The following is a 13361-nucleotide window of genomic DNA, read 5'->3' as shown; positions in this document are numbered from 1 at the left end:
TTATTGAAGGATATAAAAGAAATTTGGTTAAGAACAAATCAAAGATGAACAAAAACAAATTAGTGTAATTGTTTGAGTGGGATATCAACATCCAAATAATGAATATTCAAATAATTTTGAATTCTAATTTAGAATTCTTTATCAAAAACTCATTTCATTAAATTCCTAAGTCATTTAGCTTATCAAACCTTGCCCCAATTTAATAGAATTTTCAAATGACATTGATATTTTCAACTAAAAAATTTTCTACCCAAATTGCCCTTTTGGGGTTTAATTTGAGTTTTCCTTTTTCCTTTTTTTTTTTCATATCTTTCTCATTTTTCATTTCCTTTTTTTCTCATATTTTCATTTTTTTTTTATTTCTTTTTCACTGCATTCATTATTTACGTCCCCATTTAATTTTAAACCAATCTCAAAATATTGAAAAAAATCATGGTCTGATTGTCTTATCACAAGCATGCTTTAGTTTAATATTTGACTTTTTAATTCAAGCATTCATATTTGATCAAAATAGACTTTTAAAGGATGTAACGTAGGCTAAGGTGAAGGGTTATAAAAAAAAAAGATAAAATAGGCTCAAAATATGTGTTTAAAGGGTTATGAACCAAAGGATCATTTCATCATTTGAAGCACATTGTTGCCTCATTTTTTCACATTTCTTTTTTCTTTTCATTTTTTTCATCTTTTTATTTTTCATATCCTTTCTTCTTCATCAGTTTTTCTTCAAAAAGAATTTATTCATAAAAAGTTCCTTCTACTTTATCCCCCAGATAATTTGTTGCATTAATTTTTCTTTTAATGAAAAAGGTTTTGTCAGTCTTCATCGTTGAGACATTTTGTGATTTTTTTTTTGCAAATAAATCTTTCCCAAAATTTGTTCCCCAACGTGAAGGGTGATTCTTATTAGGGTTTTTAGGAAAAAATCATAATAGGCTTAAAAAGGGTAACAAATGGACAAATTTCATTTTTGCAAAAGGTAAAAGAAAGATGGCCATTTCTTCTCTCAAATATGAACTTTCTTTGAAGACCATTTATTAAACATAAACTTGCTTATGGATAGATCACTATAAAGGACCACATGCTTATAAGAAGTTTCTATTTAGCTTTTCAATAAATGGTCAAATAATCTTCACAACTTACTTTTTAACTCCCTTTACACAACTTGCTCAAATAATCTTCACAAATTAAATATATCAATATGAATGAGTTTTTAAAATTGAATCTCATATTATAATCATTATTTTTTGAAAATTCACTATTTGAAATATAAAAATGGGTATAGAGAGGATATGGTAGAATAGGAAAGGATATGAGAAGATAAAAACATATAATGTTGATTCACGTTAAAGAAGAAATATCAAGAAAATACATTCTATTTGCCATTTTTATTAAAATGATAAAAAATTAAATGAAATCCTAATATATAAAAGAAATCTTAGCAATATTTAAAAAATGACAAGAAACTCCAGACAACTCAACTATCTTTATCATTGTTAAAGTTATGCCCCCATGTGGTCAAGCAAAAGGTTTTTACCAATGTTTGACCCACTTAGCCTATTGAAACTCACCAAGCCTCCTCTAATCAAACTTTGCACTTTGTGCTTGAAAGTAAGGGAAGTTTCTATAGAATGACCCAGGTATCTATTGTGATAATTACAAGTCATATTAGCATCATACCATTTTGGATAAAGTAGCTTCAATTGTTCTAAAATAACAAAAGTTACCAAGTCATTTTTGATCAGTTCTAAGAATAGCTTAGTGTAGGTTGTAGGGATAGGATCAATATGAGCCTTTTTTTGGTTATTCATAGATCTTCTTAAATCACTCGTTTGGTTATTAAGCTTTGAACTTGGTGTAGTGATAGGACTAGACCTATATGTAGGTGTTTAAAAGGCTGGTTGGTAAGTGGGTGGGTAAATTGGATGTGAAACAAGTTGGTAAGGGGCTTGCACAATACTATTAATTGTAGGTTGGTAAGCAAGATGAATAGGTAATGGATATGAAGCACAACTTCTAAACTGTTATCCCTTAAAATTCATAATTTGACCTTTAGCTTCTTTCTATTTAGGCATCCCTCTTTTTTTTTTTTATATTGGTGGTCTTTTCTTTCTTAAGCTTGTCATTCTTGATGTCATTTTTAATAATCTTTTTTGAAATCACCATATCAACGAAGTTCTTCATTATATTTTCTATCATTTTTTTATAATAAGGTACCTTTAGGGTATTTACAAATAACACCATAGTCTCTTTTTCAGTCAAAGGTGATTGAAGTTGAGCAATTACCTCTTTCCACTTTTGGGCGTACTCTTTAAATGACTCGATCGTTTTTTTTTTCATATCTACAAGGAAATATGCTTAGGAGCTAGATTTATTATATAGCGATACTAACCAATGAAGTCATGGGCTAGCTCACTCCAAGAGTGAATACAGGATCGATTAAGATGAATATACCATCTTGTCACAGAACTAGTAAGGTTGTCTTGAAATACATGCATTAACAGCTTTTCATCACTAGTATAGGTAACCATTTTTTGGTAGTATATAGTAACATGAGTTATTGGATATTTTATACTATCGTACTTCTCAAACTTTGAAACTTTGAATTTTAGAGGAATAACAATGTCTGGGACTAAACAGAGCCCAAAAGCATCCATAAAACCATAGAAACCGATTCATTTTATTGTTCATAACCTTTTCTTGATCATGCTTATTTTTTGGTCAGCTTTTGAGTCCTTTACCGACTTGACCACTTTTAACTTTAACTTTTCATTCTCTTTCAGATCATCCAAATCAGAGACCTGGATTGATTTTAAGGCTTCCTCCCTAAAAACTGGATGACTATAACTTTAGAACTAATCTTATGTAGCAGTAGTTTGCATTCCTAGGTAGGTGTACGGATATGCCCCAAAAAATTTGCTTATGTCCCTTGAGAAGGCTAGCCTTGATAAAGATTGAATCTTAGAGGGTATAAAAGATCACTAATATCTTGCACTAGATGCTTTGGCTGACTTGGAGCTTCTTCTATCCTCTTTTCTTTATTCAACTTATTTAAGGCCTTTAAGATTTTATTCAACTTCCCCTTGAGCTCTTCTTGAGCTTTTTCCATCTTATCAAAATGGTTGGAGTTTTTCTACTCCATCTATTTGGCTCAGGCTCTGCTTTTGTATTGGTGGTAAGTGAGGTTCTTGGATGGTGGATCTATCCTTTAAACCTTGTGTACCATATTTAGCATGCATATATTACTAAATGTTTAGGCCAAAGTTTTCAAGATTAAACTAGCTTGTTTAAGAATCCCATATATATTAATGAATAAATGCATTCAATGATGGACACAACAGATTATGATACATAAACACATGATTGTATACACAACAATGTATGAATAGGTAAATGAATGCATGTACTGATGTTTGTTATATTATGATGCATGGATGAATACATATGCTAGTGATGCTAGATTAAAATACAACACACAACATACAACAACTTAACAATAAATAAAAGATAAAATAAAGCTCAAAAAGTTCATTCAAATGTCCTAATTAAGGTTACATTCTAATAATGGGTAGCCATGGCTTTAACCTAAGGTTGGGTTTTATGTTTTACTATATGTGGTATAGGTTAACTCTTAAAGTTCCTAAATTATTCCTCACATTATTGCTCATCATAAACAAGTAAGGTATTCCAATCATCGCCCATTGTAAGTTACAAGTGAAAAGAATTCAATTTGAGTGGGAGCATTTCACTAGCTTGGGCAGAGACATGAAATCTCACGAAATTATAGCTATTTTACTCTTTCTTAAGAGATGAAACTCTAGTATGGAGCTCTAGTATAGAGCTTATGTTATATAGATGCAAGTGAATGACAGAATATGGTATAATTATAAATCGATAAAACATTCAAAGAAAAAAATGTTAATTTTAACTTAGGCTTTGGGTAACACGAATTTACTGGCCTAACTCTCAGCATTCCAATGGAGTTAGAAAACTATCATAATGTATAGCTTTGTAGACCTATCTTTAGAAAAGGAGTCGACACAAATATTTTTTTATTTAGGTATGATTGGTTACCTAACTAAATTTGTCCCATTTTAAAAAAAGTCCTGAGCCTGACTTAGGTATCTTTAAAATGTAGATTCATGCTATGAAACCATAACTAGGTTTGAGATTACGGTTATGTGTGAGGAAGGTTATAACACTCTTACATTACCCACCTAAAGGATGGTACCAGGTTGATTCCATGTTATCCAAAAGCCTAAAAAACTTACCAAGTAATTTAATATTAAAAATTATCTTTAAATTACTCCAATATGTTAGTAATAATTCAAGAATATTCTCTTACTTCATGAGTATTCAAGGAGACTATTTACCACATTTTGAAGAGGTTCCATCGTCAGATTCATTTAATTTTTGTAAAAAAAAAAACTTTTATTTATGATAATTGAAATTTTTGTGAGAATCTTGATTACTATTTACAATGCTTTTAGTGATTTCATCATCAGAGATTCAAAATCTAACTTTCTGAAAAAAACTTTTTATTTTTAGAAATATCCTCAAATATGTTAAGAAGATTTTTTACTAGAAATTATCTTTCAATATGTTGATAGGATTTTATGAAAATTATTTCTTTTTTAAAAATTAATTTTTATTTAAAAATCATAAGATTTTTCAGTATGATGATAAAACTTTATCTTAAAAATCAAATTACTTTCCAATATGTTGGTAAGGCTTTATTGAAAACTATTTTTTCTCTTAAAATTTATTTTTTTATAAAAAATTAATAAGGTTCTCTAATATATTGGTAAAACCTTATATTAAAAATCAAATTACCTTCCAAAATGTTATAGGGCTTTCTATTTTATTAAAATAATTTATTAAAAATTTGAATCATCCAATATATTGGTAAGATTCTTTTTATTTAAACATTTATTTTAAGAAAATTTGAACCTTCTAATATGTTGGTAAGATTTTTTTATTTTGTTTAAAAAAATATTTTTCCTCTTTTTTCCTTTTTTTAAAAAAATATTTACAAATAAATAAATACATAAATAGTCAAATAAATAAAATGAACAAATAAATAAATAGACAATTATGATAAAATACAAAGATAACTAAAACTTAAGAAAATGACAAGTAAAAAGTAAATATCAAAGATTTGACTACAATTGATTCCAAAGCACATAGACTTTTATAATTGTGTTTGCCCACTTCAATTTGCTGGTTGTTGGAACCAGTTATGATTTGAGTTTCTTATTGAATTTGATCCTCAAACTAGGTCAGTCCCTTTTTACTTTTCTTGCTTCTTCAGCCCATTGTCTTCTTTATTGTTTCTCTATGAAATAGCTTATGGCTTCGTTGGCACCTTTTTGCCTATTGTGACTGCCTTGTTTTCTAGTTTAAACAAAAATCAAATAGAAACCTAAAACATATATACTCGAAATCCTTAAAAATTTTGTTGCCAAAACTTTTTGTTGAATACCTCCCTTTTATGTTTCTTTTCAACTCTTTTTCCCAATACAAAACTCCCAAAAGAAAATCCTAATTATCTAAACCCAAAACATCATAAAAGATCATTAAAAAAAATCTTTATTTTTCTACCTTTTTTTACTCTTTCTATCTTGATTTTTTTTATTAATTCTTCATTATTTTTAATTGATCCTAATGGGGTCTTTTATAGGCCTCTAATCCCAATTACAATAGGAAAATGAGTTTTCTTAGTTTGAATTTTCTAATCAACTTCAACATTAGATTTTTAATCCAAATCCACCTCTCAAACCAATTCCTTTTTATAGTCCATTTTCAATTAGAACACTTTCAATTCAACAACCTAATTAAAATTAAATCTTTTTCAAGTTTCAGCAAAACAATTCTTTTCTTTTTTCTAAATAATAATAACTCTAAACTAAATACAAAACCAAAAATAAATTAAAAAAATTAATCTTAAAATATAAATTGATTTCGAATTAAATGGGTTGTCTACAAATATAATTGTCATAATGTATAGATCCATAGATCTACCTCTAGACATAGACTAAAAGAGTTGCCATTAATCTTTTTTTGTTAAGGTATGATTGACTACTTGACAAAATCTATCGCATTTAAAGAGGAGTCCTAAGATTGACTTAGGTTTCTTTAAATAGTAGATTCAAGTTTATGGAACTAGATTGTAGGTTCGTGAGTGCAATTATACGTGAGAAAGATTATAGCACTCTCATAATATCTATCCAAAGGATGGTACCAATTTAATTTCAATTTATCCATGCCTTTAAAAAAATTTAAAATGTACTAAATAATTTAATATTAAAAATTTTTCTTAAATTACTCCAATACGTTGATAATAATTTAAGAATATTTTCTCCTTTCAAGAGTATTCAAGGAGATTATTTATCATATTTTGAAGAGGCTCGTCGTCGGATTCATTTAATTTTGTATCTAGAAATAGATATTTATAAACTAGGTTTATAGTGAAATATATCCTCTAATTTGTTGGTAGGATTTTATGTAAAATAAACAAAAAATTTTGCTTATTTATTATTTAAAAAAAAACTTATCTTTGAAAATTATAGGGTTCTCCAATACGTTGTTAAAATCTTATTTTAAAAAAAAAATCATTTGGCCCTTTAATACGTTGATAAGGCTTTTATTTAAAATTTAAATCTTCCAATAATTTAGTATAATTGAAAAATATTTTTCAAAAAACAAAAAAAAAAGAAAAATTTATTTTTTGGGTAAAAAACAAAAAATAAACAAAAAAGAAAAGGGAATACCTACATCGTGGGTCGAATCCTTGTCAGGTCAATGCGCGGGTCACACGCGGGCTAAGAAGTCCCTAATTACTCCAAACGATGCCATTTTGATTATGTTATATAAGTAAAAGATCTTTTATTTTTCCTCAAACTTGGCTTGGTCCTCTTTCTCTTTAAAAAACACTCTAGCCTTTCTTTAAAAGATTTAACCGAAATCTTCAACCTCTTAAGAAACTGACCAAATATCCAATTTTTGGCACTATAAAATTCAAATGGCCACTGAAAACTTCAAGTTTTTCAAAAACCCTTATGAACCCAGAAGATAGCCACCCTAGTCCCCTTTCAGTCATTGTGAAAATCAATTGAAAAATACAAACTTCCATCAAAAAATTCAATTTCAACAGGAAAATTTATATCAACAAAAAAAACCAAATAAACCCAAAAAATTAAAATACCTTCATAGAATCCTAGATTACGAACAAACCCAGAAATTTTAACTAAATTTCGAAGAATAATAATCTAGGGAAAATTTTTTAAAAACATATCCAAAAAAATACCAAAAGAATTTTGACTTAATGCTAGAACCCTAGAAGATTCAAATTTCCCAAAACCAAACCCAACCATGAATCCAGAACCTGATTTTCCCTAAAAAATTTCTAAAATTACTTTATAAAATTTTCCTAATTCCTTTTTGTCCTGTCCATCTAATCTCTCTTACATTCAAATTTGTGTTTGATTTATAGCCTTTTTAGGAGAGATTTTATGGATTCATCGATTCAAATCACACTTGAATGTTGCAATTCAATTATGGTTTGATAAAGGTCAATGCAAATTTATGTTTGATTTATAGCCTTTTTAGGAGAGATTTTATGGATTCATCGATTCAAATCACATTTGAATGTTGCAATTCAATTATGGTTTGATAAAGGTCAATGGTTGCATGATTTTATTTTCCTATTTTCGTCATATGAAATCCCTAAATATTTCTACTCGATTTGTGCAAAGGATTTCTAACATATTTGATTTTTCTTTTGATTTTATAATAATAATAATAATAATAATAATAATAATAGTAATAATAATAATAATAATAATAATAATAATAATAATAATAATAATAATAATAATAATAATAATAATAATAATAATAAGGTTGCCCCTAAAGTCTGCATTCAATTAACGGTTATTGGGCCCACATCCCAAACAAAGTAAAATTGTAAAAAGCCCAAACATGCATGCCTCCAAGGGCTCGACTAGCGAAAAGATTTGAATTGAGAATTCAATCACACCTCGGACGAAAGTAAGTATCTATAGTTGCCCCTATTTATGTATTTCTATGAAACAAGAATGATGCAAAGACAAAGACAACCATTATGTCTAAGTCCAAAAAATGAAATCAAATTAGAATGTGAAATGGTCAGACTATGTCTAGGGGTGAGTAATCGATCGGTTCGATCAGTTTGGTTTGAAAAAATCAATAATCGACTTAACCGACTTTCATTTAACAAATAACCGAACTGATCGGATATTATTAAATAACTGACTATAATCAAATTGAACAACATCGATTCGATTCGGTCAGTTAGGTTAAAAAATTGATTTTTTTTATCATTTTTCTTCCTATTATGAATAATTATTTAACCACAAATTCAATTCAACAAAATTCAAACTCAAGTATCATTCAAACTAAATAACTAAAGAATTTAATAATTTCAACAATATTTTACAAGAAAAAAATAAAAATATTTATCTCAATTTTTTGTACTTTTACTTATTAGATAGTCGATTAATTTAGTTAGTTTGATTATCAATTTTAAAAACTAAAATTGACTGAATTAACCAATTTAACTAATTTAAAAAATTGATTATAACTAAAACCGAATAAATCGAATCGATTCAACTGAATTCACTCGATTTAGGTCGATTTAGTCGGTTCAAACTGACTTTTGCTCACCCATAACTGTGTCAAAGTCAAAAGTAATTGAGATGTGCTAAGATATAGATATGAAAGTAACTGAGATTGAGCCGTGAGCTAAAAAATTAAAATCACCTAGACTAAGCAAAAGTAAAAAATGAGTAACCAGGATTAAACCACATACCAAAAAAATAAAATAACCTAGCCTAAGCCAAAGTCGAAAATGAGCGACCCGAATTAAATTGCAGGTGAAAAAATGAAAATAACCTAGACTGAGCCGAAGTTGAATACAAGTGATCGGGATTAAACTGCGAATCAAAAAAATAAAATAATTTGAACTGAGTCGAGGTCAAATATGAATGAGCAGGATTAAATCACAGATTAAAAAAATAAAATGACTTAGATTGAGTCGAGGTTAAATAGTGACAGAATTGAATCTTAGATCAAAAAAATAAAATGACTTAGATCAAGTTGAGGTAAAAATAAGTAAAAAAAAAAACTCTTCCCTCTTTTTTTAAGCAAAGTACATATTCACAACATCAAAATTTATGGGATTGGGTAGATTATATATCCATCTATGTTAAGATTAATGATCCTCTTGAAAAAGCCTTTTTTACAACATACAGCCCTTTCTAATTTAAAGTTCACTTACCTTTGTTATTGTGCTAACTCAAAAAAATTCTTTCAACGCCAACTTTCCTTTTCAAAATTGACAAAGTCAAACCTTTTTGTCATGAGCTCTTATCATCCTTTTTTGGTATAGTTGACCATGACATTGTACCGCTAGTTTCTTCTTTTTAATGAAATTTAGTTGTTCATAGTGCTTTTGAACCCATTTATCTTCTTTTAATCCCACTTCTTTTAAGACTCTCAAAGATGGGATTTTTACTTCTACTGGCAATATAGCCTACATCCCATAAACCAAGAAAAATGGAGTTATCCCAGTAGATGTACGTACTGACATTCAATAGGCATGTAAAGTAAAAGGTAATTTCTCATGTCAATCTTTATACATTTCAGTCAATTTTTCTAGAATCCCTTTGATGTTTTTATTTATAGCTTTTACTATCCCATTCATCTTTGGGTGGTATGGTGTTGAATTATGGTGTTTAATTTTGTACTGAGCACATACTTTTTGTGTCATATTGCTGTTTAAATTCTTGGTATTATCTGAGATTATCCTTTTTGGGAGTCTATATCTGTAGATTATTTTTCTCTTGATGAATTTGCAAACCACTAACTGTGTCACTTTGCAAAAGAAACTGCTTTGACCTACTTAGTGAAGTAATCAATTATCATGAAGATGAATCTATTCCCATTCAATGCTTTTAGGGTAATAGGACCAATGACATCGATGCCCCACATAAAAAATGGCCAAAGTGGTGCCAGAATGTGTAAAGCATTAGGTGGAGCATGGATTTTATTGACATAAATTTGGCATTTGTGACATTTTCAAGTATAATTAATACAATTACTTTCTATTGTTAGCCAGTAATATCTAATTCTCATGATCTGTCTTTATCATCATGTGTCTATTTGCATGTCCTCCACATACCCCATTTTGTATATCCTCAATTATCTTTCTTACTTTATATGCATTTACACATCATAATAACACCTGATCTTTGCTTTTTTATAAAGTGCCTCTCTATCTAAAAAGAAACCCATAACCAATCTCTTCAGGACTCTTTATCATTCTTTATTGTTTGATCTTAGTATTACTGATTCTTTAAGTATTGCAGGATATCATAATACCAAGGCTTTCTATCTTTTTTCTCCTTCACATTGGCATAATGTACTAGCATGTCCCTGACATCCAACGTAATGGGCTAAATCTCAGTATTGCTATCAATCCGAATCATTGTGACCATAGTAGTTGAAGCATCTACAATTTGATTTTTTTCATGAGGTAAGTGTTCAAATTGGATTTCCTCAAACTGTTTGCGCAACTTTGAGATATACTTATGGCATAGGATAAGCTTCAAATCTCAAGTCTCCCATTTTTCCTTTAGTTTGATAAATCAAATCCCAAACACCTTCAATTCTTTAATTTTTCTATCTAAAGCAGCTTGTAAAGTCATGACACAGGCTTCATATTTTACCACATTATTGATGCAATTGAAATTCAACCTTACTGTGATGGGATAATAATGCCTTTTAAGTGATATAAGAATTACCCTAATTTTTTGCCTTAAGGAATTAACAGCGCTATCAAAGTACATTCTCCATAACTTTTTATCATCTTTTTCCTCTAATTCTGAAACGACCATTAATTCTTCATCCGAAAAATTGAGTTCTATTAGTTCATAGCTTTTAACAGCATGGTTCACAGGGAATTCTGTAATGACACTTCCTTTGATTGCATTTTAGGTCACATATACAGTAGCATATTCTGAAAGCATTACTTGCCATTTTGCAATTCTCTCTGACAATAATGGTTTCTCAAAGATGTACTTGATTGGGTCTAGTTTAATTATGAGCTAAGTGGTATGGTAAAGCATGTACTGCCTGAGTTTCTTAGCCAAAGCACAACATATTTTTTCCAATGATGAATACTTGGATTTGTACTCTATGAATTTCTTGCTTAAGTAGTAAATAGCTTTTTCTTTTCTATCGAATTCATCTTGCTACCCAAGCACACATTCTATCAACCTCTTATATATAATTAAATACAAATTTAATGGTCTCCTTAGAACAGGTGATACTAGTACTAAAGGATTCAATAGGTACTATTTAATCTTATCAAAAGTTTATTAACATTATCTGTTCCATTCATTGGGGTTATTCTTTTGAAAAAGTTTAAAGATAAGATCACACTTGAAAGTAAGTTAGGAAATGAATCGAGAAATGTAGTTCAATCTGCCTGAAAAACTTTGGACTTCCTTTGGTGCACTTGGTAGAGACAGGTTTTGGATAGCTATCTTGTCGAGGTCAACTTTAATTCCCCTTTCACTTACCATGAAACCTAGCAATTTCCCTAACTTGACTCTAAGTTTACATTTGGATAGATTTAGCTTAAACTAAAATTTCCTTAACCTTTTAAATAATTTTTTAAGGTTAGCTACATGGTTTTTTCTTTCCTAGGACTTCATAATCATGTCATCTACATATACCTTAAATTTTTTATGCATCATATTGTGAAAGTATCACCATAACCCTTTGATAAGTTATCCTAGTATTTTTCAATCCAAAGGGCATAACTTTATAACAAAAGGTATGCCACATAGTTACAAAGATGGTCTTTTCCATGTCATCTTGGGCTATTTTTATTTGATTATAATAAAAGAATTCATCCATAAAAAAAAATTGAATGTTATGCCGTATTATCCACCAATGTATCAATATGAGGTAGAGGAAAACTACCCTTTGAGCTAGCCTTATTTAAATCGCCCTCTGATAAGTTACTCTAGCATTTTTCAATCTAAAGGGCATGACTTTATAACAAAAGGTATGCCATATAGTTATAAAGATAGTCTTTTCCATGCCATTATGGGCCATTTTTATCTGATTATAACCAGAGAATTCATCCATAAAAGAAAAAATCACATGTCATATTGTATTATCCATTAATGTATCAATATGAGGCAGATGAAAATTACCCTTTGGGCTAGCCTTACTTAAATCGTGATAATCCACGCACATTCGTACCTTTCCATCTTTTTTAGGAATAGGTACTATGTTAACCACCCACTCAAGATACTTAGCCACCTGTAGGAAACTTGCATCAAATACTTTTTTACCTTTTTTTCAATCTTTAATAACATTTCAGGCGAGCCTACATTGAGGCTTCAAAAGTAATTTATGTTCCACAATTTAAGTACTAAGCCTAAGTATATCCTGATAAGACCAGGCAAACACATCTATAAATTCTTGAAAAAGATCCTCTAACATTTGTCTGTCAATAGATAAAAATGATGTGTTGATCTTATTCTCTTTCTTATTCTCCTTATCTCGTAAATTATTCAACTCAGTAACTTTCTGATAGGGCTCAATAGATTTATTCTCTTGTTCAATCAATCTTATTATATTTGAGGGCAAAGTATATTCTACAAAGTCCTCTTTAGTGTCAAGTTTATCAGCATTAATTAAATTTTTAAAATTAAATCCTGAATTGTTATCATGATTATTTTCATATTCATTTGAGGACCTAAAATTAAATAAAATTAAAAGTATTAGCAAAATGCTTTGATGGAAAAGGAGATGTAAATTGAATAAAAGGAATGAATAAAATGCATATTCCTATTTTTTATTGAGATAATAGATAATAAGAGGCCTATACAAAAAAAACCATCCCAATGCTTTTGGGCATAAGCAATTGGGTGTTGTAATTACATTGAAAAGGTATCAAGGACATAAGGCATCTGGATAATACTCCAATTTTTCAATTCAAAGTCTAGTGGACATGGATGAACTGAGATTTTTTCTTTTTGGACTTCTTCATCTATCATTTGGATGGATAGTTTGGCAAAAGCTTTTTCCATGCTTAATTCTTCTTTAGTATCTTCTTCTGCCTTTGGGTACATGTATCCTCTGGGCTTAAATGTTCATGTAGTTATGGGACAACCTTCAACATATTTTTCGTCATCCTTCTTCTTTTACGATTATCTCACATTTTTTTTATTTCCCACTCTTCAACTTCATACCCCAGAACTAGTTTATCATGGTTGTCTATAATCATTGGTGGTTTTTTTATCCCTTAC

This window comes from Durio zibethinus, chromosome 20 (assembly GCF_047325235.1).
Source record: "Durio zibethinus cultivar Kanyao isolate XHJ-2024 chromosome 20, ASM4732523v1, whole genome shotgun sequence".
NCBI classification, from domain to species: Eukaryota; Viridiplantae; Streptophyta; class Magnoliopsida; order Malvales; family Malvaceae; genus Durio; species Durio zibethinus.
Note: the sequence above shows the minus strand (reverse complement) of the source record.